Below are 26,134 nucleotides of genomic sequence, written 5' to 3'. Positions count from 1 at the left end.
GGTAGGCCTTATACTTCCATAACAAGCTTTTACATTGGTTGAGTCCTGTTTCTGCAGACTGCCTATTATAGCAGGATTATAGTTCTGCTTTCGCTATTAAGGTTTTTGCTTCATATCTGTGCATGATGCAATTCCGTGGAAGTGCAAAAAAAGTGTAAAATGTCATAGTGCAGAATTACTCTTTCCGAGAATTTCTATTTTTATTTCTCTTTTATTTTTGTTTTTTAAAAGCAAGTTCCTAATCCTTATGTTCCCTTGTATTCAGTTGTGTCCCCTGTCTCGTTAAAGTATAGCTTCCTCTTACCCCTTGTGGCACTTTTTTTACCCTGTCAAATGTTGGAGGGTATGTTGCATTGGTAGGTTGTGCTAATTTCCCCCATCTGCTCAGGTTGTGTTAATTCATCCCTCCTCCCTTTCTAAGTACAGTATAACTTGTAAGTGCTGATAAGTGCTAATAGCTAGAAAGATGTGAAAATGTGTGTAAGTTCTGAAGATTAACACACTGCCCAAGCATTCAGAGGTGGCTTTGCACTTATCCTTTTGTCTCTAATGTTTTAAACATTAAAATATTTTTTGGTGAGTGTTTTTGGTTGTTGTAGTTTGCTCTGCTTTGTTTTGTTTACAGTGTTCCCTTCCTACTTTTCCTCTAGAAGGAGTCAATCCCAGACTCTCTTGCAAATAATTGGGCTGCTATGAACAAAGAAAGATAGGAAGCTACGTTAGTAATACTGAGTCAGGGCACTGATCAGTCTAGCTCAGCATTGTCTACACTGACTGGCAGCAACTCTTCAGGGTTTCAGGCAGGACTCTCTTCCAGCCCTATCTAGAGATGCTGGAGATTGAACCTGGGACCTTCTGCATGCAAAGCAGGTGCACTGACAATAAGCTACAGCCTTTTCCCCAAACATAAGGAGGTTGAACAGGGTAGGAGAGTGCGACATAGGTAAGAGTTGGGTTGGCAGATTCATCAACCAGAAGGTTCCTGCATTCATAAGAAGGTGCCGCATTTTAGATTTCAAATAAATTTTAAATGGTAGTGGGATGAGTTTCAGCAAGATTCAAAAGCCCACTCTTGGTTACATACCAGGTAAAAGTTACCATTACGTAAATTATACATTTGCATTTAGACTATAATACAATTCTGATCACCTAACTTACAAAGATGACCTGAGAGCTGGCAAAGGTGTAGAAACGTGCAACTAAAACTTGAGGCCAGGCAATTAGATCATGTCACGCCAGTATTGTGCCACTGATTGTCAGCATTTCAAGGCTCAATTCAAAGTGCTTGTGATGACCAGAGCTTGGAAAAGTTATTTTTTTTAACTACAACTCCCATCAGCCCAATCTATTGGCCATGCTGGCTGGGGCTGATGGGAGTTGTAGTTTAAAAAAGTAACTTTTCCAAGCTCTGGGATGACATTTAAAGCCTTAAAAGGTTTGAGACTGGGGTCACCTCCAGACTGTCAGTATTTTGCGGGAGGAATTCAAGCACATACTGAAAACCTGGCGTGAAGATCCTCCGTGGCGCAGAGTGGTAAGCAGCGGTAACGCAGCCAAAGCTCTGCTCACGGCCGGAGTTCGATTCCAACAGAAGGAGGAAGTCGAATCTCTGGTAAAAGAGGTCGAGGTCCACTCAGCCTTCCATCCTTCCGTGGTTGGTAAAATGAGTACCCGGCATATGCTGGGGGGTAAAGAAAGGCAGGGGAAGGAATTGGCAATCCCGCCTCATATATACTGTCTGCCTTGTAAACGTCGCAAGACATCACCCTAAGAGTCAGAAACGACTTGCACTATAAGTGCGGGAACACCTTTACCTTTAGAGAGCAGAGGCTGAGACAAATATCTTAAAACCCAGGAACCTTCATATGGGTGAAGGCATCCCAGACCAATCATGGCTTTAAACAGTCAAAACCAGCCCCTCTAATAAAGTCCAGCAACAAATTTGGTTTGGTGCCCAGTGATCTCACTGCTTTGCTTTTACCATTGCCATGACATCCTCATGGCCATGTCATCGCTTTCCTCCCACGTCCCAATCCATTCGATCTTCGCCATGCCCCTTCCCTGGATATATTTCGCAGGGCATTAAAAACTTGGCTTTTTGGACAGGCCTTCAGGAATTCCGGGGAGGGCTAACTTTTTTGGGATATTTTATTATCTATTGATCACCCTAACTGATTTCATGCTGCTGTGATTAATGATCGTACTGATTTTATTGTATTTTATCTGTATTGTATTGTAATTTACTGAATTTTAGTTTGTACGTCGCCTAGAGTGGCTTCGGCCAGATAGGCGACACAAAAATTAAATTTATTTATTATTTATTTATTTGCTGGTTGGTTGGACACAAAGCGTTGTATTCAATGAAGTCCTACTCAAGGTGGACTCATTGGAATTAATACGTTAGCCATGTTGATTAACTTCAGTGGGTCTACACTGAGCAGGCCTAGCACTGACTGAAGACCACCTAAGCCACTTCCCCCACCCTGAACAAAGTTTTAAGTGAAACGCACACCTGCATACGTCAAACAATTTGGCTTAAAAAGAAAGGCACTGATTAACCAATTAAATGGATAAATATGCTAAAGGTAAATATGCTGAACTAAAAGGTTTTTTAAAAAAACTTTTAAGAGGACACACTTTGCTGTGAGTAAGGGTAAAAAATCCAGACTGGGGCTAGAGGTGCATCAGCAGAGGAATGAAGGCTGGGAGAAGCTGAGCTTGACTCACAACAGGAAAGGTGGCTAAGGGTGGTCATGTGTACTACTTTACAGAGGACAGTCCTCTATCTGAAGGAGTCCTCTCTTTGAAGTTCTAAGTCTGGCTTAAAGATAAAGAACCATAAGAAGGGAACAAAGCATTTGCTTTGAATGCTGAAGGTCCAGGTTCAGTCACTGGCATCTCAAATTATGGCTAGGAATGTCTCCTGTCGGAAACCCTGAACAGCTGTTGCCAGTCCATGTAGACAGCACTGAGTTAGATGGACAAATATAAGGCAGCTTCCTGTGTTCCAGGAGAGTCAGGACATTGCCCTTCAACACTTAGCACCTGGGCAGCAGACTTCACAGGGACACGGGTCACCCAACCTTCCCCAATGTGGTGAGATATCTTTCTACTTAAATGATAGTATTTATTTTTAAAATTGCATTGATATAGCTAAACTAGCACATGCAAATTTTATTCAGATTGGTGTCCTATTTTGTCCTAATTCTTTTGGTGATGAGCAAGTGGCCATCCTTTGACGGTACATCTGTTTCCATCCAAACAGTATCCAGGTTAGTGCTTCTCAGTCATTCTGAGAAAGGGAAATGTGAACCCAAAAAAGCATGGGAGACCATTAAAAAAAGGCATTTCCCTGTGTAATGGCAGACACCCTGTGTCAGACACCAGAAGAAAGTAGTTATTAGCTTAAAATAATTTCTTCTTCTTACAGGCCAGTAAAGTCTACAAGAATAGTATGGAAAATGTGTGAATAATTTGTTACAAATCATACATTTTATTATTGAACCAATTGTTATATTTTCTTGTTTATTGAGCTGGTTTGATCCTGGTTTGTTTGCAGGCAGGTTAGATTATGATGACTATTTAATGAGCACCTGCTCTGATTGCTTTGCAGGGAGGTTGAATGACGTTCCATCAAAGTAAGCATTATCCCACACTTTCCAGGATATTTTCCCATCACTTTCCTTATCACAAAAAGTCTGATCGTTTGGGGAAGGGGAAGTTTGTTGCACAAGATCACCCAATCAATGATAATTGTGCAACCTGAATTTGCCAGGATGTGACTGAATCCTAACTGAAGATAGTGACAGATAGCAGGTTTCTTCCTTGCTTACAGCTACATGCAGACTGGTGTTCAGACTGTGGAGGTGTTTTGTCTGTTAAAGCATCACCAATTTTTCTTCCGTGAAATGGGTATTTTGGTGCCCATGACAGTTTCTTAGATTTCCAAAGTGCCCCAGGCCCAAAAAAGGTGGAGTCCCTGCTATTGATAATGGGGCATTGTCCTATGCCTCTTGCTACCCAAGATACAGTATTTCCTAATGCCATGATCATTTTGAATAGGAATGCAGCTCTTTACAAACAGGCCAGGTGTGCAGTTGTTGTACAAGAGTTTTAAGAGAGAGTGTAATTATATACCTTGCATGATAAAAAAGTTTACAACAGTCCTACAACTGAGGCAGCCAGATATAAATATGACGAGTTGGATTGTCTAAAAGAACACCTGCAAAACTCCTCCACAGCTAATATAATTAATGTTGGAACTGTGGCTTTATGTCATAATTTATGGGCATCTTAAGGAGGGCTGCCACCACTCAGAAAAGGAGGGAAGCAATGTGGGGAAGAGTAGAAGGAGAGAGGGAGAATGATTACAGTACACTTAAAATGACAAGAGTGAGTTATTGTAGGAATCTTTTCATCACCCCACAGGGGAAGGAATTACACTACAATAACACCTATAAAGCAAACAATGGCCACTTTAGCAATTGTTGTACAGCAGCTCCCTGTAGCTATTTGTACTATTTTTTTCCTTTTTTTGCAAGGCATTTAAATGCGTTTGTACGCATTCAGTGAAGTTTGCATTTAAAACCGAATCTATCAAATTCACATTTTCCGAAATAATACAAGAACTGAAACACAGTAATCCTTTGAAAGTCACTTTTTTGCAGTGCAATTCTCTAACCAAACCAATGTTTACAAAAATAAATATATTTGGGGAAAGTGTGCATAAAAAAATGAATATATGAGTAAAAATAACATACAAAAATCCATTCTGTTAGGAAAAATTGCTTGCAAAACTGTGTATGTTGGTCAAAACTGCATAAAAATGTGTTTATTAAGAGAAATTTGCACTAAAATGCTGCAGACTTTTCATGAGGATTTTTGAAAAAAACCCTCAAATTGCTGCACAAATGTGGAAAACTGAATTTAAAATTGACATAATGAGAAACAGAGAGAATCAAAATTGCAGATCTTTCCATCCCTAGCATATCCACAAGGATGACATCTGATCCTCAATAGTATTTAATTATTTATTCATTAAATTTATATCCCGCCCTTCCTCCCTGTAGGAGCCCAGGGCAGCAAACAAAAACACTAAACAAAAGACTTTAAAAACATATTAAAACAAAACATATTTAAAAACATATTTTTTTTTAAAAAAAAGCTTTAAAAACATCTAAAAAAGAAATTCCAACACAGATGCAGACTGGGATAAGATCTCCACTTAAAAGGCTTGTTGAAAAAGGAAGGTTTTCAGTAGGCGTCAAAAATATAACACAGGTGGCACCTGTCTAATATTCAAGGGGAGGGAATTCCAAAGGGTAGGTGCCACTACACTAATGGTCCACCGTCTATGTTGTGTGGAATGGACCTCCTGATAGGATGGTATCTGCAGGGTGTGGGGCAGAATTTCCCTTTTATTCCAATGAAGATCTTGGTAGATTTCCTTTTAGAGGAAATAAAAATGCATGAATTCCTTGAAATAATAATTTATCACATTTCTACCCCACTTTTTCCCCAAAAGGAGACATTCCCCTAAGGAGGCATACACAGTTCTCCGCCCATTATATCCTCACAACAACGTTGTGAGATATGGGGTGCTGTATCTCTGGAGATCTGATGTGAAGCAGTGGGTTTGGGTACTAAACTGTGCCTCCTTCTGTGCTCAGCCTCTATATTTGTTAACCAATATGTTGCAGAAATGCTTTTAGCCTTGAGTGGCCTGTCCCCTTCCGAAACTCCTCACCCCTCAGAGAAGTGGGGAGAGTGTGACAGTACATGTAAAACCCAGAGATGTCAAATCCTTTCCAAACTATACACTGTAAACTATAAACTAATCCTTCTTGAGGATTTCAATGCATCTATGGTTACAGTGAATCTTCTCCCACCTCCCCAAGTTGGGTTCATCTTGTTTAGTGAAAATGTTTTTGTTGTGGGGACAACTGCATCTCGCTTATCGCCAAAGCGACTTTGGCAAGCCAGGAAATTGGTGGAACCTCATGCAAGCCTTGGGGTTTTTTTTAGCTCATTCATGCTTTAGCAGCATGCTTCCTTTCTTGAGAATTTACATTTCCCCCTTCCACATCAGCCTTTTCTTCTGCTTGATGGCTTTCTTGTTTTTTGGTGGTTGGGATGGAAGTGTCTCCCTGTCACCCCGTCCACTACACATGGCTTCTGGCTGAGCAGTGCCAGTGAATTTGTTAAAATTTCTGTGGGATTAATTTGCTAATGATTTGGGGTTTTTTTTCATATCAGAACGCTATACTAGATCAACAAAGTCACTCTGTGAGGGCCCTGACATTATGAATTTGCTTGTTGAGAAGAATATGAACATTTGTAATGACTTGACAAACCATTGGTTGCTTTTCCTTTGAGTCTTTCTTCTAAAGCTTGCATGTACTTGTGTGTTTAAATTATACTTGCATATAATTTAAACAAATAAACAATAAAAAATCAGAGCATTTAGCATTTATCAGTTCAGGATGACAAATGCATTACCAAAACACTATGGATCATGGGTTTCCAAACTGTGGTCCAGTGGTCTCCAAGCTTCATTCAGACGGTCCACGATGTGTCTATGGATTTGTGGTTGAAGATGGGAGATGGCACATCCATCACATTAAATATTCACATTGATTTTTACTTCCATTGTAAATTCTTCTTTTATTTCTTACATTGTATTTTATTGTGTTACAATTTGAATTACATGGAAGCAATAAAAATGCTAAATAAAAAATTACATGGAAGCAATAAACATGTTAAAATCATACAAGTTCTAGCACAGTGCATTCCAATTGCAACAACAGGATGAAAAATCATTAAATGGTCCACCGACAATCTCGGCAATTTTCAAGTGGTCCATGGGGGGGGGAAATTGGGAAACACTCCTATGAATAATCCTGAATACGATGTAATTTAAGCAGTTAATGACATAATTTTCCTACAGTGGACAGAGAGATGAATAATATAGTTTTCTGGCAGAAGACAAACAACAGTAGAACAGAAACAGTGCTGCATGCAACAAACACAGGACAGAACAGAGAACAATGCCCTCTTACATTCATAATCACCCAACACACTGACTATTCCGTGAAATAGGTGTCTCATATTTGTTGTCTCTTGAACCGTGACCACTAAGTCTGGCTCCAGAGAGGTGATGGTAATGTGACACATTTATTAACAGGGTTCTACACACCTCCCCAGTTGTTAGGGGGTGACCCAAGAGGCTCAAGCCCCGGGTGTCCTTAAAAAAGAATTGAAAACATTGCTTAAAGGTCTGAAGCAAAGTCTGAAGAATCAGCCTAAATTTGCATCTGTACAAATCGACTTCAGGTTTACATGCCCTCTGAAAGAGCAAGTTCATATTTTGGGGTGTCCTCTTGGATCCATTGTTGTCACTTGAGCACAGGTGGCTTTGGTCATGCAGAGCACCTTCTACCACCTTTTAACCCCAGAATGCTGCAATGTTTGGAGCATTCTGGGGAAAATAAAATCAGCTTTGATGCCACTGTAAGAAGCAGAGAGAGAGAGAGAAAGAGAATATACCAACATTACTTTAGTGTACACAGTGTGTCCATGATAAAACAATGGTGATATTTCCATAGGAATTAAAAATGAATTAATAAAAAATGAATGGGGTAAAAATGCATGCATACCCATAGCACTGACAGTTGCTGCAGCACATGTATCACTGGCATTGCATCACAATGAGCTTGATTCTAGAGCATGCTTGCTGGCAAACATCCTATCCCCTTAAGCAAGTCAGGAGACTAGATACTATGTGTGCTGATAGATTTGTCAGTCAATTCTACTGTCATTAAGATTTTTATCAGGTTTTGTGACTGTAGGGGCCTTCAGTCTCAGTACTGGCATAGCTAGAGTATCTGTCTACTGTATTTCTGAATCTGGCACTGTACTTTCCTATCATAAGATATATATATATACACACACACACACAATAGGGACGAAAAGATCTGCCCATTTCAGTTCTCTCGGTTTCTCATTTTTCCAATCTAAAATTCAGTTTTCCACATTTTTGCACCAATTAGCCATTTTTTTAAAAAAAAAATCCTCATGAAAATTCTCCAGCATTTTAGTGCAAATTTCTCCTAATAAACACATTTTTGTAGGCAGTTCTGACTAATGCACACATTTTTGCAAGCAATTTCCCATCATATAATGCATTTTTGTATGTTATTTTCACACATATTTTTATGTACACTTTCTCCTAACATACGCATTTTTATAAACTGGTTGGTGAACTGCACTGCAAAATTTGAATATGCACGAATTTTGAAGGATGGCTGTGTTTCAGTTCTCATATTGTTTTGGAAAGTGCAAATTTGATAGATTTGCTTTGAAATGTGAACTAAACTGATCCTTAATATCAGAGTACCTAGAGTTCCTAGATTGTTTCCCTCCTTTTAAAACCTTACAGTCACAAGGCTGGTGAAGTAGCATATTCATCTGGGTGTGAAAACCAGGAAGAATAAAAGTGGGGATTCATTTCATTCCTCGTCTATGACTATATAAGTGGCATAAGATATTATTCAGTACTAGTTTTGACCTTGAAAGTAGATATATAGAATTTTTTGCATTTATATCTCACCTTTTCTCCAACGAACTCAAGATGGCATACTGGCATACATAGTTTTCCCCCTCCTCATTTTAGCCTCAGAACAACCCAGTGGGTGGGTTAGGCTGAGAGACTGTGAGAGGACCAAGGTCATGCAGTGAGCTTCATGGCTGAGTGGGGATTTGAACCCTGGTCTCCCAGATCTTAGACCAACACTCTAACCATTATGCCACACAGAGGCGTTGCTTCATTTTGTTTGTTTTTTGGTGTTTTAAATGACTTAAACAGTCTCCCCCAAAATGTTACTCAAGAAAAACAACAACAAAAAAGAGAGCATTTAATGAACATTCCAGTGATGATATTCAGATGGGGGGAGTTAAATGGTTTTTCAAAGTCCTTCATTTATGTATTAATTTTATTGCATACATAGTTTATTGTTGGAATAAATAATGCATTAAGGGCCCAATGTCATATTGTAAAGCATTTGAAACAAATTCATTTGTATGTCATTACTTTATTCCCTCTCTCCCTTTGGTGGCTCTAATGTCTCTGATCAAAGGAATTACAAAGCCTGTTCCTCTTTGCGCCCTGCTTATTTGCAGTTTCAAAGATCATCTTAGGACTGCCAGAAATGATTTATGCAACTATTTAATAAGGTACATTCCCATATATGCAGATTTCATGTGTGGCAATATGGTTGTAATGATGCCAAGGCACAAGTGACCTTGCTTGCATGTTAGGCTTTGTTGTTCTGGTCATCTAACTAGGTGCACATGGCAGCTTGGCATTAATCAAATGTCCAAAAGACGTGAAAATTAAAGCTTGCTTGTTGACGTTGAACAATATTGAGTGGACACCTTATAAAAGGCACTTCCAGATGCCCTGTTTATTGAGCATTTATCCTGATTTTTTGCAGAGAAAATAGACAACCTTGGCTACTTAATGAGCTTTCATTCTGGTTTACTTGTGGGGATGTTAGATGATGTTGCGTCAAAGCAAGCATTATCCCACACTTTCCAGTGCATTTTCCATCACTTTCCTTATCGCTAAAAGTCTGATCTTTTAGAGAATCAGATTTGTTGTGCAAGCCACCCCATTTACTATAATTGCGCAGTGGGAGTCCATCAACATTTGGAGGGCACTAGGTTGGGGAAGGCTATCCTGGCATGGATTTTAGAGGCTCAGGTGACCAGAACTATCTTCATGGAAAGGTCAGACCTGGTCATAGTTATTAACCTTAGTAGCTTCCTGGCATGACTACTGTAATTTGTTGTATGTGGGGCTGGCTCTCGAAGAGCATCTGGAAACTTCAGCTGGTGTAAGATGCTGCCACTATGTTGCTGGTAGGATCTGAATACCTGGAGCATATTTTTCCAGTGATATTTGTATTGCACTGGTTGCCTATTCATTATTGAGCTCATGTCAAAGTGATTATCTACAAATCATTAAATAACAGAGGGAATGAGTGCCTAGAAGACTGCCTTTCCCCATACACATACCCTCATGTATTCTTGACCCTTGCTGATTACATCTGGCAGGAGTCTATTAAGTACAGGGCCTTTTTAGTTGTAGCACTATTTTTTTTTTAAAAAAATGGGAATTTATATCGTGCTTCTCCACTCCCCTTATAAAATGGAGGTGCCCAAAGCAGCTAATATTTATGGCAGGGGTGGGAAATGTGGTCCTCCAGATATTTTTAGACTCCAGCTCCCATCCACCCCAATCAATGCAGCCAATAGTCAAGGTTGAAGCCCTGCTTTATGGAATGCCCTCCTGAGGGAGACTTGCCTACCTGCAGCACTATATACCTTGAGGTGCCAGGGGGAAAACTCTGTATGTTATTGGCTTTGCTGCTTTATTCCATTGATATTCTGTTCTTCTTCTTCTTGTTAACTACTTTGATTTTATTCATAAAGAATAGTAGGGATATTTTAAAATGAAATAAAATGCAGAGGACAGAGAGGGGCGTATGAGTGTGAAGTAAGTAGCTTACCATACAAAGGCAAAATTCACCTTAGTTGTTCCACCTACTTTTGCCTCTGGCTCTGTCCCCTTCTGGGATGTGGCCCCCATAAGGTTGTTCAGAAGGGAATGTGGCCCTTGGGCTGGAAAAGGCTCCCCATCTTTGGTGTATACATACATAACCACACTTTATTTTGCCCAAAGTTTTTTGTTCTTTCTTCATGGTTCTCCAGCAGATTTAAACCATAGCCTCCCGCTTCATCCACAATTCAGGCCTCTTCCTTTAATCAATTCCCATCTTGTCTTTCTTCCTAATTCACATGCTTTCTTCTCCCCAAAACGCTTTTTAAACTGTTGGCCTTCATTTGGTACAAAGGTTGATGCTTTTTTTTTTTTAAGCGACAGAAGTAATTGCAAATATTGTGGCATTTCCTTTCCTAATTAATCCCAACTGGATTTTTTCCTGGGCAGTGCAGAATGCATCCGTGGTTGATGAGGACATGATGGCTTCATCACTGGGGTGGCGGCAGCAACAGCAACACTGGGCTCCCCCTGCCGAGCCTGTAAACAGCAGACAAGCCACAGACCCAACCCTCACCCAGGCTCTGGCTTTCATTAGAGCCCCAGACTGGAGGAGCACCCAGCTGTGTTGTCCTGTAAGGTCTGTCTTGTCTTTCAAAGCTTGTTAACATGCGAATATAAAAGGAAATAGGGCTTACTTTCAGGAATTTACTGCTAGTCTTTAACTTCAAAGATGAAAAGCTTCAGTCTCCAAACACTGTGCTGGTGCAGTTTCTGTTCATTGCAGTAGCATGGCCACTGCCATTAACCAAGTTGACTATTAGTCTCTTTTCCATGCAGCAAAACAATCTACTTATAAAATACCCTACTAACATGCCAAGCCTATGATATCAATACTGCCCTATCCTGAGCTGAGCCAATGGGCTGTCTAGTCTGACTGGCCCCACCTTTCCAGGGGTTAGGCATTACCTACACATTTTCAAGTGTATCATCACAGCCAAGAGGACCGGAAGTTTGATTAATTTTTAATTTTGTTTTTGGTATTTTTTTGACATTTATTTATTATTAAATTTATATCCCACCCTTCCACCCAGTAGGAGCCCAGAATTTTCAGGAAATTGAATTCAATGGCTAATGCCATGTTCTGTTCTCCTTCTTCTCCACTTGGGCAGAATTGCAGAATCCTTCTGAAATGGTGATGGACACTTTGTACTAGATGACCCCTTTTTAGACCTGTCCTTAGTACTGCTGAAGCACTGTCCTTCCACAATCAGCTGGAAGTATTATTGTAAGTTGGGCTTCATGCAACTGAGGAATATAACCCTTTATTTATTTATTAGAAAATGTAGACATCACTTTTCACATCCGTGAAGAATTATCAAAACATGATTTTCAGAATCCAGAGTTCAGAGTCCTGTTGTTATTCACAGAGTTAGTCAAAAATGGCTGGTAATTCCAAGGAGTACTGGGGACTTGGGTCAACTATAGATTGTTCCATATCCTTGTATATGTCACTGGAGTTGCTGGAGTTTCTCAGTCTTCATTAATAAATTTAATAAAATTGAACCAAGTTGAATAAAACATGCCTTTTTATTTTTTACAAAGCTCTGTATAAACAAACCTCTTGGCATTTTTAATTTCTGTTATCCAAAGCCAGTGACCATCTGATCTGAGTGGTCATTCCACAGTAGGGATGGAGAGATCTGTATATTTTGGTTTTCTCGTTTTCTCATTTTTCCAATTTTAAATTCAGTTCGCCGCATTTCTGCAGCAATATGCAAATTTCTTTTTAAAAAATTCTCATGACAATTCTTCAGCATTTTTGTGACTAATAAACACATTTGTGTATGCAGTTTTGACAAATGTGCATATTTTTGCAAGCAGTTTCTCCTAATGTATTGCATTTTTGTGTGTTATCTTCAATAATATATTTGTTTTTATGACCATATTTCCTTAATATGGGCATTTTTGTAAACATTGGTTGGTTGGAGATCTGCATTGCAAAATCCAGATAAGTGCAAATTTCGAAGGATAGCTGTTCTCATATTGTTTCAGAAAGTGCAAATTTGATAGATCCAGCTTTAAATGCAAGCTGAATTGAATTTCTCCCCATCCCTATTCCACAGGGCGGGTGCCACTACAGAGAAGACCTTCTCCACACCATGACCAGATGTACATCTATACACAGAACAGGGAGCAACACATACCCAGCAGATCACAGTGACCTGGACAGCCTATACAGGAGAAGGCAGGCTGTTGGCTAGCCTGGTCCCAAGCTGCATTTACATCCCACAATATCCCATCCATGCCAAGAGGATGGGCAGCAGTTCTATGCCTCCTTGTTCCATATGTTCAGAAACAGCACACATTTGTGTGCTCCCAAGTGCCCTTTCTCCTCTTAAATTTCAGTAGAGTGCTATACTATAGTGAAATAGCACATTCCATCTAGGTGGCAGAATGGTTGTGATAAAACCTATCCGCTTCAGAAGTAATTGTGGTGCTATCTGTGACAAAAATATCTCCAGAAATCAATTCCAGGGGGGACTGCTATAAGGGAAATCTTGGGCAGCAATGATATTGTGGACACTGTCATCTGCATGCGTTGTTACAAGTGTGTGATTGAATGGTGGCAATTCCATATTAGATAATCAGGCTGCTTTCCCACATGGGTACATTGCATCGGTATTACAGATTAAAATGGTAGCACTTCTGTCCCCATTTCTACAATTCCTTTCATACTGCAGTACCTGTTGCATTAAGGAACCATGGCCTTTTCAGCCAATATACCAGCATTTTGCACAAATGTCTTTATTTATTTATTTATTTGTTGCATTTGTATACCGCCCCATAGCCAAAGCTCTCTGGGAGGTTTACAACAATTAAAAACATTAAAAACAAATATACACATTTAAAAACATTTTTTAAAAGCAATTTAAAAACACATGATAAAATGCTTGGGAGAAGAGGAAAGTCTTGACCTGGTGCCGAGAAGATAACAGTGTTGGGACCAGGCGCACCTTGTCAGAGAGATCATCCCATAATTTTGGGGCCACCACTGAGAAGGCCCTCTCGCTTGTTGCCACACTCCCAGCTTCCCTCAGTGTAGGTACCCGGAGGAGGGCCCTGGATGTTGAGTGTACTGTACGGGTGGGTTCATGTCGGGAGAGGCGTGCCATCAAGTATTGAGGTCCTAAGCCATGTAAGGCTTTATAGGTCAAAACCAGCACCTTGCATCAAGCTCAGAAACTGACAGGCAGCCAATGTAAGCGGGCCAGAATCGGTTTTATATGTTCGAACTGTCTGATCCCTGTTACCAATCTGGCCACTGCACTTTGCACAAGCTGCAGTTTCTGAACCTTCTTCAAAGGCAGCCCCACGGAGAGCACATTGCAGTAATCTAACTTGGAGGTTACCAGAGGATGGACAACTGAAGCCAGGTTATCCCTGTCCAGATAGGGGCACAGCTGGGCCACCAACCAAAGTTGGTAGAAGATATTCCATGCCACTGAGGCTACCTGAGCCTCAAGTGACAGAGATGGTTCTAGAAGAATCCCCAAGCTACGAACCTGCTCCTTCAGGGGGAGTGCAACCCCATCCAGGACAGGTTGGACATCCACCATCTGGTCAGAAGAACCACTCACTAGGAGCATCTCATCTTGTCTGGATTGAGCCTCAGTTTATTAGCCCTCATCCACACTGCTGCAACGAACATCTTGTTTTCATCCCTCACCCATTATACACATACGCACTGTAGTCTACACTGTGTAAGAGGTCTAAGATCTCGTCCCATCATCATGCAACTCCTCTTCCTTCAGCATATGATGTTATTTTTATGGGGTGTCTGGACTTGGGGTGTGTGTTGGAGGAATGGGGATCTGCTACCTGCACCTTTGCCGGAATACCAGTACAATTTTTGTCGGGAAAAGAACATTGACATGCACCTAAAGGGCGGGAATGCATTGCATGCTAGAATGCCTGTCATGTGAGTGAAGGCAGCTAATGCAACACTCCTGTGATTTTTTGGGGTTCCCAAGCTTGCAGACAGATTATTTCTGAAATCATTTTTCATGGAAGTGAGCACTGAACTAGATTTACCAAACTAGCAGTTATGCTGTGTAAAAGATAAAAAAAAAATGCACAAATTACCAGGTAGGAAATTGTCAGAATAACAGAATAAAATACCATGTGAAAGCAGCCTTGGTGTGGATAGTCCCCAAGCTCCTTTCATTCCTAATGATTCATGGATGGATCTCCTCTCTCTATCAGTACTGTGTGCTGAGGTGCAATTCAGTTGTGACCAGTTGCTTCCTTGCAATACTTTCCCATGGTGCTCTAGTAATATTTGGATCCAGGAGCCATGTGGATAGGAACAGTGATGTCATGCAATTCCCTGCTATGGCTAAGATGGAAAAAAGGAAGAAGTCATGGGGAATCTACAGTAACATATGAATCAGCCTTCATTGCCTTTTTTCCTCTTTAGCAGGGGTGGAGAGCCTCTGGCCCATGGATCTACCTTGGCTTGCCAAACGGTCCAATTTGGCCTACAAGGCCATTTCCCCCAAACCACACCCACCTGTCAATCAGCTGATGTCACTTGTGATGTCAGCTGATCGGTGGGAGGATGGGGTTAGATCCTGCATTGGCTGTGGGTGCTGGTTCCCAGGGAGGAAGAGGCACCTGTAGGCAATGCAGCAGGACTGAAACCCCTGTTCATCACCTGACAAGCTTCCCTGCTCTGTGGCTTTGTGCATGTGTGTGTGGGGGTGAAGCTCATCGGGGGGGTGAAGCTCATGAGCGGAGGGGCGAAAGAAGCACTTTGCCAGCCCTACGAGTTGCACTTCCAAAAGTGCCAAGCGCGGGACTAACAACATCCCTTGTGGCCATTCCCAAGGGCCCACCACTGCCAACCAGCTTGTTCTTAAGCACTTGGGAACCTTACGCAAAGGATTTTGACAAGCAGGCGGGACCCCCCCACACACACATATCAATCATGTAACATAATTATTTTATGTCAGTTTTGGCCAATGAGACTGATCCTGATAAAGACCTGGCCCATGGAGCCAGAAAGGTTTTCCACGCCTGGTCTACACTGTGGAAAAACCTCTCCCTTTCTCACTCTGTGTCAATTCTTAAAGCCCATGTGGCATTTGGACACTATCTGCTGTGCTGTACTTCACCCACTTCCACTGAATATCCTGATTGACAGAAGAGAAATGAGCCCTATATAATATAAATAGTTCCAAAATCAAATTTTAGTATCTAAAGAACAGCACCGCATATTTCTGTGGGACAGGGTTGATTCACACAAAATTGGGAAATTGGTGTGCTTATCTCCTTGCCTTACCCATTACATCCCTTCCCCCTAGGACCTTTCCCTGTACCATGCTTATTTCTGATCTCAGAAGTGGAGAGGGATGGGTGGGGTTTGAGGGCAGAATTGGTGGAGAATTAAGCGTCTTCTCCCACTCATCAGTTCACTCCTGCAAACGCTCCCACCCCTGCACTGGGATCACAAGGAATCCCATTTTTTCATCAGCTTGCAAACGTTCTTCAAGTTCATGTGAAAATGTCTGTGTATTTTCATGCATATTTCTCTTAATATATGAATTTTTGTATTCATACATTTTTGCACATTATTTGATCCCTAATACACACGTTTTTGGGGTGAACGTTTCTCTAATATACCCAGAACTGTGGACCTAGGACTGTATTGCAATAATTAGAGAAAGGGAACATTTTGGAGAATAGCTACATTTTACATTAGTTTGAGATGTGTCAAGTCAATAGATTTGCACTAAAATGCCAACTGGATTATTTTCTCTCCCCTCCCTGCTGCCAAGGAACTCCTGCATGTCAGTCGTGCAAGTCCAGTGTGTTGCAGAAGTTTCTGAGACACAGTCTAAGTCAGGAGTAGGGAACCTTTGATCCTCCAGATGCTGCTGAACTATTCCCATCAGCCCTAGCAAGCATAGCCAATGGCCTGGGGTGATGAACATTGCCGTTCAGCACCACCTGGAGGGCCAGAGCTTTTGCACACCTGGTCTAAGTGGTCACACACTCAGGACCTGCAGGGCAGTGGCCAATCTTTTTCGCCCTGCATAAACTGTGAATGTGCTCTAGAACACACTAAGCACCCCACTGCATCTGGTGTCCATTAAGGCTGGTAGGGTGGAAGGCAAAGAGGTCAACAGAGGCCACATCCACACCATTCATTTATTCCACTATTATTCCAGTATAAACAGGCATGGCTTCCCCCAAACAATCCTGGGAAGTATACTATGTGAAGTGTGCTGAGAGCTGTTAGGAGGCCTCTATTCCCCTCAGAGAGCTACAATTCCTTAAGTGGTTCAATGCTCAGTCCCTCTTTCCAGGGAACTCTGCTCCATGGCCCCCAGCTGATGAAGTTTCAAGGCCCCAGCTGACAAAGTGTCAAGGCGAGTAAAGCAGCAGAGCCAGAAGAGGGTAAGTAGCACCAATTTATTTCATTATTTAATTGAATTAAAACAGCTCAGAGTAATAAGTAATAAGGGCAGCCTAGGGTCACCCTGAGCTAGGAGCCAAATCCTGAAAGAACCTATATCTTAGAAGACAGATTCTTGGGGTAGGAAGCCTATAGAAAGCTAGTTGTCAACACCACCCTAGCAGGAAAGCTTCAGGGGACACTGTAAACAAGGCTAAATTCCAGTCAGAGAGAAGGGGAAAAATGAAACTCCACCAATACATACAGGGAGAGAGTCAGCTTAGTCTTTGCTAAAAAGGGCAGCTTTAACCTTCCTTAAACACAACCACAAGCTCTTTTTCCCTAGGTTAAAGAAAGGTCAGGCTGTTCTAGGTGGGAAAACAAAAAACAAAAAAGACTTGCCTGGAAGTCGCAACCCCTCGCTTAGATTAAGAGCAGCCAAAAGCTAGTCTAGTTTGTCCAGGCCAGAGTGCAAGGCACCACTTAAAACTACAGGGGAACTTGTACTGATAAAAGTGGTTGTTGTCAGCAAATAAAATAAAAATAGAGTAAAAGCTAGTTAACCTTTCTTAGTACCACTAGTCAAAGTCCTTAAACAGCCCCCCCTCGCTAAGGAAAGAAGCCTGCCTTCCTGCCTTCAAAGGAAGGAAGCCTGAGATAATCCTAAGGAGTTAAGCTCCAGCTGATAGTTGAGCCATCAGCCTCAATTAACACATCATTGGCTGGCAGCAGTAGCTGGGAAGGACCAGCCACACATATAAATTTAGAGCACCCTAGCTAGAGGGAGCCCCCAGCTGACAAAGCATCAAGGTAAGTTAAGCAGCAGATTGAGTTTGGCAGCAGGGCGAGGAGGCCAGGGCCCCCCACTCTGCCCATCTGTTCCCTGACCTCAACCAAACCACAGTCCCCAACCCATTAATGTAATAAAACTTAAACAAAACTATGCAGGTAAGAAGCCAGCAGGGGTGTGGGGGCTTTCCAGTGCTGTGCACTGCCTGCAGCATGTACAACTATCTGCCTGTTGGACAGAAGGTGTGGGTGTGCTCTCGGTGCAATGAGCTCCTGGCTCTCTGAGAGTGACTTCATTTCCTTGAGGCTGTTGGGAATAATTGAACCCAGGGCCTGAAAAAACAAAAACCTCATAGACTAATAGGCAAACCTAGAAAGCTTAAGCTCCCTGGGTTTCGTTTTCCCTTGCGTGGGAACCCAGCCTCAGAGGTGCCTGCAAGGCTGCAACATTGTTTTGAGAAGATAGCTACATTCTGTTCTACTCTCCTTGTCCTTTACCCCATTTCACGCTCGCATATCTTTTTGTTGCAAAATCAGCAAAACAATTCCATAGTTCCCATTAAAATTGTAGCAGTCAGAGTGACCCCTTATATGTATGTGTTTTTATGTTTATGATCCCTAAGTGCCAATTCAAGCCCCTTCTTCATTGTCTAACTTTAGGATACTGTTCATAGTCCTGATTTCCAAAGAAACAATATCCTGGCTTTGAAATAACAACAAGTGATATGTAGTTTGGGCTTGTCATTTTTCCTTTATTGTTATGATGTATTCCGTCTGCTAATATTTTTGCTTGAGAAACCTATAAAATGGTGAAACAGATAATAAACAAGGCTCTCTTCCTTGCCAGATTCTCGTGTCTGTGTGAGCTTGAGACCCACTTTTTGATCAAGAAATGTGTGCGTGTCTTTACTTGATATCTGGCTGAACATCCAAGCAGGTAAATTGGAATCCTCACTGCTCGCACTCCTTCTCGGGGTATTGAGGTGAGCAAGCCCACCTTTGGTGGGAACTAAAAGTCACCCTAACAATCTGGGCGCTCGTCCGGGGTGAGTGCGCTCCCACGAGCTGACGGCTGACTCCCAATTGCCGACAGGCGCCAGGAGAGATTTCTCTCAGTCGGTGCTGGGAGCCGCGCTGCGGCTTCGTTGGGGTAAGGCACAGTAAGGTGGTTCTTGCCAGATATCATGGGACAAGAGAAAAGCAAAGCATGTAATGTTGGTCCTATTGATGCTGTAACCCCAATAAGTCTTATGTGCAGGTACTGGGACGAAGGACGTCTTCCTATCAAGGTAGGTATGGAAAAGGAAACCATGGTGAGATTGTGTGTCCAAGAATGGACATGGATGACCGCGGTCAGGGACCCCCCTGAATACAGGTGGCCTCGGGTTGGATCCTTTGATGCTGCACGCTTAGCTGGGGTAAGGGCGCGGCTAGAAAAGGATAGCCCAGAGCAGTTGGATTTCTGGCTTTTATGGCAAGCAGGAGCGCAGAAATGGACTGGCTCCAATATGATGGTAGGGAGAACAGTAACCAGCATTGACCCTCCTCCCGGCTACTTTGCCAATGACCCACCCAGACGGCAGCCTATTGGCCACACCATAATTGCATCTGCCCTGCCACCTCTGCGCCCTCAGGATGGTGGTACCCCATTGGGGCTAACGTCCGACTCGGCCCCAAGAGTCGATGGTGAGCCGTCTGGGGAGGAACCCATGGTGGTGACAAATTCCTCCACTCCCAGTGAGGGTGAAAGCCTGACACCAGGACAGGGTTGGGAAAGGGACGCTGAGGGCCGGTTACTGCACATGCGAACATCCTCTCCAAAAGAGAGGGCGCCTTATGACCAAACCTCGGAACCAGACGCCCCAGGCTCCATTCTACGACAAATTCTACAGCGTCGACCACAGGACAACCAAGATGCGGCCGAAGTCGTAAGCTCCACTTCCCAGCGGCTTCCACCGACCTCTGTCTGCTTCACACCACACCCCCACTTCCTCCCTCAAGCCACTTACTTTCAACCTTATCAATCTCCATATCCTCCCTTCTTCCCCGACAAAGCCAATCCTCCCCTGACACCCTCTTTCCCTCTCCACAATTTTCCCTTTCCTACTCACCACAAACTCCCTCCCAGGCGCCGGCCAACCGAGCATCTTCCTCCAACCCAGTACCGCACCTGTCTATGTCGCTCTCCCCACACCAGCAACCTGAGAACATGCTCCCCTTGATGACACATCAACAGCCATATATTGACGCGCATGGGGCAATGAAGCATGTTACGATATCAGAATATAAGGCTTGGCTGGAATGGGATCTACACGAGTGGAGCAAATTGGAAGGGACATTTGAGGAATCACCCAGGAAAATCAAGAGTTTGTTAAGAAGATTGTTCAGCAGCCACAATCCCACATACGGCGATGTCAATTATCTCTTGGACCGAGTGCTAACTGGCGAAGAACGAAGCCGACTTTGGGCATTAGAGTCAGCCTGGGTCACCGAGGACTCACACAATAGACGATCCTGGGAAAGGAGAGCGGAAGCAGCCGCGTCATGGACAGGTAATGATTGGACCCCTGAGAGGCGCACACAACTAGGAGCAGATAGGAACCGGCTCCTCACCCACCTGAAACAGATGGCTCAGAAGCCACCCAATCAGAGTAAATTCCTTGCAATCAAGCAAGAGCCCACCGAGCCCCCACGTAAATTCTGGACTCGGTTGTTAGAAGGGGCTCGGAGTTTCACCAATTTGAACCCTGAAAAAATGGAAGATCAACCAACATTAGTTGCATCATCTGTACACCAAGCAATCCCGCCCATCCGGGATTACTTTCAACACTTCAGACCAGGGTGGGGGGCAGAAACAGCCACAGCAATTTTAGAAGTAGCAGAAGTAGTTTGGGAAAACGAGAAAGAAAAAAGTAGGAAAAAGGAGAAGAAAGAGCAGTACCAGATGCTTGCCTCAGCCCTTCGTGGTTCCTTGGGAGCAGGACACCCAAGAAGGGGGAGAGGTAGAAATCCCAGAGAAAGGGGGAGGGGACACACAAGACAATCATGGACAGAGAGTAGTAACACCCGGGGGTGTTACCGGTGTGGGGATCCCTCTCATTTCCGCCGAGACTGCCCACTGGCAGATGGGGATTATGTTCAGAATGAAAATGATAATTCTTTGAATCTTACAGGAAACAGTGCACTGCCTCCTCCACCTGCACCTAGCGCGCCAACGCCACGACAACAAGTCCCGGCAGCGTGGAACCAGCTGGGAGCAGCTCCGCACCACAACCCACAATCATGACTAGCAAGGGTTGAGACCCGAACACAAAAAGGGGGAGGGGAAATGGGGATGCTCGTGGTGTTGTGTCTGGCGGGCACGTTCCTTTCGCTCACCTCCCCGGCTGCTGAGACGGTCGTTTCAATGTGGGTAGAGGGTGTGCAATTTTCCTTTCTGATCGACACGGGAGCCACTTACTCTCTCTTGAACAAGGCACCAGCGGCGTGGCTCACAAAGGACTCTAAACTGGCAATGGGAATGGGGGGGTGCCCCAAGCTTTGTGTGTAACCAAGCCTTTGCAGGTGGAATACGAAAACAAGGTGTTTAATCATGTGTTTCTCTTTTCCAGCGCTTGTCCTATTTCCTTGATGGGACGAGATATGTTATGTGAGCTTGAAGCCACCTTAACCTGTACTCCTGAAGGGGTGGGCTTGTTGCTTAGTGTATTAGGGGTAAGGGGAGACACACACACAATAGGCAGCCACACACTGCATGAAGACCTGTCGGACTTGCCTATTGCGCTTTGGGGAACAAGAGACACTGACGTTGGGTTGCTAAAATCAGCACAGCCAGTGAAAAATTATTTATTTATTTATTTATTTAGTTTAATTTATATACCGCCCTAAGCCCGAAGGCTCTCTGGGGGTTTACAAAAAGATAAAAACAAGCATAATATATAAATACAATAAATCAAGAAACAAAATAAACAAACAATAAAGAACCAAACAACGTCCAAAATACAGAAATGCTGTTAAAATACACTTTAAATCCAAGTAAAACCATCCCTTCCCCCTCCGTGCATCCCTCAATACCCGCTATCCCTGGAAGCCAGAGAAGGAATCCGCCCCATCATAGAAGGTTTCATAAGAGAGGGAATTATCCACCCTCAGCGAACCCCATGCAACACACCCATCTTGCCTATAAAGAAGCCCCCTAAAAAGCCGGGAGATCCTGTGAAATGGAGATTTTTCCAAGACCTGTGAACCATTAACAGATATGTTGTTCCCTTACATACTGTAGTACCAGATCCGGCCACTATCGTCAGCCAGATTCCTTGGGATGCTCAATGGTTTACAGTAATTGATTTTAAAAATGCTTTTTTTAGCATTCCCTTGCACCCAGATTCTCAGTTTTTGTTCAGGTTCGAATGGGACCACCGCAGTTTCATCTGGTCCAGAATTCCACAGGGCTACAGAGATAGCCCTGGAATTTTTAGCCAATGTTTAAAGGAGGACCTGGAAGACTTCACCCCCCTTAAAGGCTCCACAGTGGTTCTTTACATGGATGATGCTCTGTTGGCCAATAAGACGGATGGCGGATTGAGGGAGGACGGTAAGATGTTTTTACTCTATTTGCATTCCCGAGGGCATAAGGTGGACCCAAAGAAGATACAGTTGGTTTCCCAGAGAGTCAAGTACCTAGGGTTTATTTTAACACCCGAAGGCAGACAGCTGGACCCAGACAGGATAGCCGCTATACAGCAGTGCCCATTGCCAAGCACCAAGAAACAATTGCGGGGTTTCCTAGGCACCATCGGATTCTGTAGACAGTGGCTCCCCTCCTGTAAAGAACTTTGCAAGCCCCTCCACACTCTCACAGCAAAAAAGGCTGCAGACCCCCTCATGTGGTGCCCCAGTTCGACCCAGGCATTCCAACAATTGAAAGACTGTGTAGCTACCTCCATGTCTCTAAAGCCGCCAAATTACAGCAAGCCCTTCCACTTGTTCGTGCACAAAAGAGAAGGGGTAGCAAGCGGAGTGCTGACTCAGAAATGGGGCACCAGCCACTTCCCGGTGGCATTTTACTCCCAACAGATAGACAATGTGGCAAAGGGAACGCCTTCATGCACACGTACCCTAATGGCTACAGCTCTCCTGGTAAGGAAAAGTAAAAGCCTTACTCTAGGGCATAATACTGTTATTTGGACTTCTCATGCCTTGTCAGCGTTGCTCCGCAAGGGCACCACTCAAGTTTTCTCTGCACAGAGACAGCAGCAGCTGGAAGCAGAACTGCTGGAGGACCCCAATCTGACCATCGAAAGATGCGGTCCCCTTAATCCGGCTACCCTCCTCCCTGACCTTCCGGCACCATCGGATGAGCATGACTGTGTGGATGTGGTCAATTCCATCCTCCAAGTAAGACAAAACTTGTCTGACGAGCCTCTACTTAATCCAGACCTCATCCTTTTCACGGACGGGAGCTCCTTCTATGACAATGGGACTCGACATACCGGGTATGCCATTGTCAACCAATGGGAGCCACTGGAAGCGGCAGCACTGCCCGGCAGATGGGGGGCCCAAGCAGCGGAACTGTATGCACTGTCCAGAGCATGCCAGTTAGCAATGGGTAAGACTGTTACAATTTACACCGACAGTAGATATGCCTTTGGGGTGGTTCACTGCCACATACATCTGTGGAAGTACCGAGGGTTCCTAACTGCAGGAGGCAAGCCCATCCAGCACTTGCCCCTGATACGAAGACTACTAGAGGCCGTTCAGATGCCAACAGAGATAGCGGTAGTACATTGTCGAGCACACACGAAAGAGCAAGATCCCATGACTCTGGGAAATGCTCTCGCAGACACAACAGCAAAGAACACCGCCAGACTCCCCCTTACTCTCCCCATCCTGGCTCTAGTCACTGATGATTTTCAACCAAATGCCCAGGCCTCTGCATCACAGAATGAGATCCAGAAGTGGGAGAGGCTGGGGGCAAGCTGCCAGAACGCCTTATGGACAATGCCAGATGGAAGGGCTTGTTTACCTCGCTCTGCATGCCCTACTGCTGCAGCCTGGCATCACAACAAAGGAGGTCACTACGGGACGCACTCATTGACGGACACCATCACCAGGTATTGGTATGCCCCTGGCATCCATGCCGTTTGTGCGGCGGTAGTAAGAGCCTGTCGCTTGTGCTAAGCCAACGGTCCAGCTTTGCCAAACCGAGCACCGAAAGGGGGGCACCCCTCTGCCGCCGCACCGTTCCAGCAGCTCCAAATGGACTTTATGGATTTGCTGAAGTTGATGGGTAAGAAACACCTGCTTGTCATTGTGTGTACACTCACGTCCTGGGTGGAGGCATACCCCACTGCTAACGCCACTGCTTTAACTGTAGCCAAGGTATTGCTGAAAGAAGTTATCCTGAGGTTTGGAGTGCCAGAGACAATTGACTCAGACCAGGGAACACACTTCACTGGACAAGTATTGTCACACGTAGAGGAGGGACTGGGCATCTCTCACCTCTTCCATACCCCATACCATCCCCAATCCACCGGGAAGACTGAGAGACTTAACAGAGAATTGAAATCATTTTTGGCTAAATACACTCAGGAGACGGGGTTAAAATGGCCTCAGGTATTGCCTCTTGTACTGTTTCATTTACGCACACGGCCCACAAGGGCTCTGGGTCTCTCTCCCTATGAATTGCTGTTTGGACACCCGCCATCGAAGGGCGGGAATTTGCCTAAACCCGATGTCTCCTTACTGGGGGGGGGAACATGTGACTGCCTCTCAGTTTCTTTCCTTACACTGCAGGTTGCAAAAACGGTGGTGGGCTGTGCGATACGCTCAGACGGTACCCCTAGAGGAGCAGGTCCATCCGTTCCAGCCAGGAGACTTCGTCTGGGCGAAGAAGTTTATCCGGGCAAGCCCGCTCCATCCGAGATACTCGGGTCCACACCAGGTTTTATTGACAACTCAGGCAGCGGTGTTCCTTGAAGGAAGGAAATCCTGGATCCACCACTCGCATGTAAAGCCAGCAGTTGTGGACTTCAGCATCCCCGACGAGCTGGACCCTTGTTCCAGAGGAGGAACAGCACCGCCAGTACCAGAAGTAGTGCCAAAAATCTGTTTGCGACGGGATCCGGTGACTGACTTGTGGGCCCCCAACATAGTCCCTTTCCGCGAAGCAGAAACATGGTGAAAGCCAGCGCGCGCTGGGTTTCTGTAGCCCAGACTTTCGTTCTTCTTACCTGCTTGGGGCGTTTCCCTGTTTTGCCCTTATGTTGTCCAGATGGAATAAAGATATGCTCAGAAGCAGATTATAATATGCCCCCGGCTGGGACCAGGATGGGATTACCTGACCCAAAAATGCCCGGGGAATGCCCAGACCCTTACTTTTATCACTTCATTCGAGCGCACAATCAATCTTTTGTAGTTGATATTGCTGGATGGCAAACCAGAAGGCAGAAGGCAGCCGTGGTGTTCCGGCCCCAAAATTACCCAGTGCATTCAGGCAGGGGTGGCTTGGGCAGTGCGCTTAGCTTTGAATTGTGTTGTGCCAAAAGGGTTGGCCAGGTATGCCCCGTGTCCAGCAAACATGGACACATTCTCCTTAATGCAGGAATACTCTATGTTTACCTACAAAGAAAAAGGAGCTCCATACCCTAAACACTGCATTGGGCTCGAACACATAACGTGCTACAACACGTTGCGGGAGTTAAGACAGAAAGGTCTAACTGCAAGATATCGCCCGCCTTCTGCAACCCCCATCCCAGTAAAATTGTTCTCTCCGCCTCCCTTGGCATACAAAGGGGACAGCTGGAGAGCAAATGTATTCCTCTCCCTTCTGGAAGCCACGGCCCCTAAGAATGGCACCTGTTACGTTTGTGCACACACACCTCCTCATGGGGCAGCTGGGGTCCCCATAATAGGTGCACCTTTCTCCCTTGAAGAGATCCCTGATTTTTTAAGACGACCGCCTGCAAAGGAACTGGATGGGCCTTTGGAGACTAGTGGTCCATTGCAAGGGGACATCTGTGTAAGCTACAGACTCAGGGCGTACCTGGGTATGCATTGCCGTTTCATCATAAGCCAGGTGCGGGCTGGCGTATGGGGAACGTGTAATGACTCCCATTCACTCAGTAGCAACTCCACCTGGATCCAGGCCTGGTATTCCTTTTTGCCTCAGGACTCTCCCGACCCTAACCTATTTTCCTTTCTTCTTAATTTGCAATCCAAACCTACACCCAAAGGCCTTTGGTGGCTATGTGGACATCGAGCTCAACGTTACCTCCCCATAACAGAGAATTGGACATGTACCTTGGGGAGAGTAATCCCAGGGCTCC

This window comes from Rhineura floridana, chromosome 6 (genome assembly GCF_030035675.1).
Source record: "Rhineura floridana isolate rRhiFlo1 chromosome 6, rRhiFlo1.hap2, whole genome shotgun sequence".
Taxonomy (NCBI): Eukaryota; Metazoa; Chordata; class Lepidosauria; order Squamata; family Rhineuridae; genus Rhineura; species Rhineura floridana.
Note: the sequence above shows the minus strand (reverse complement) of the source record.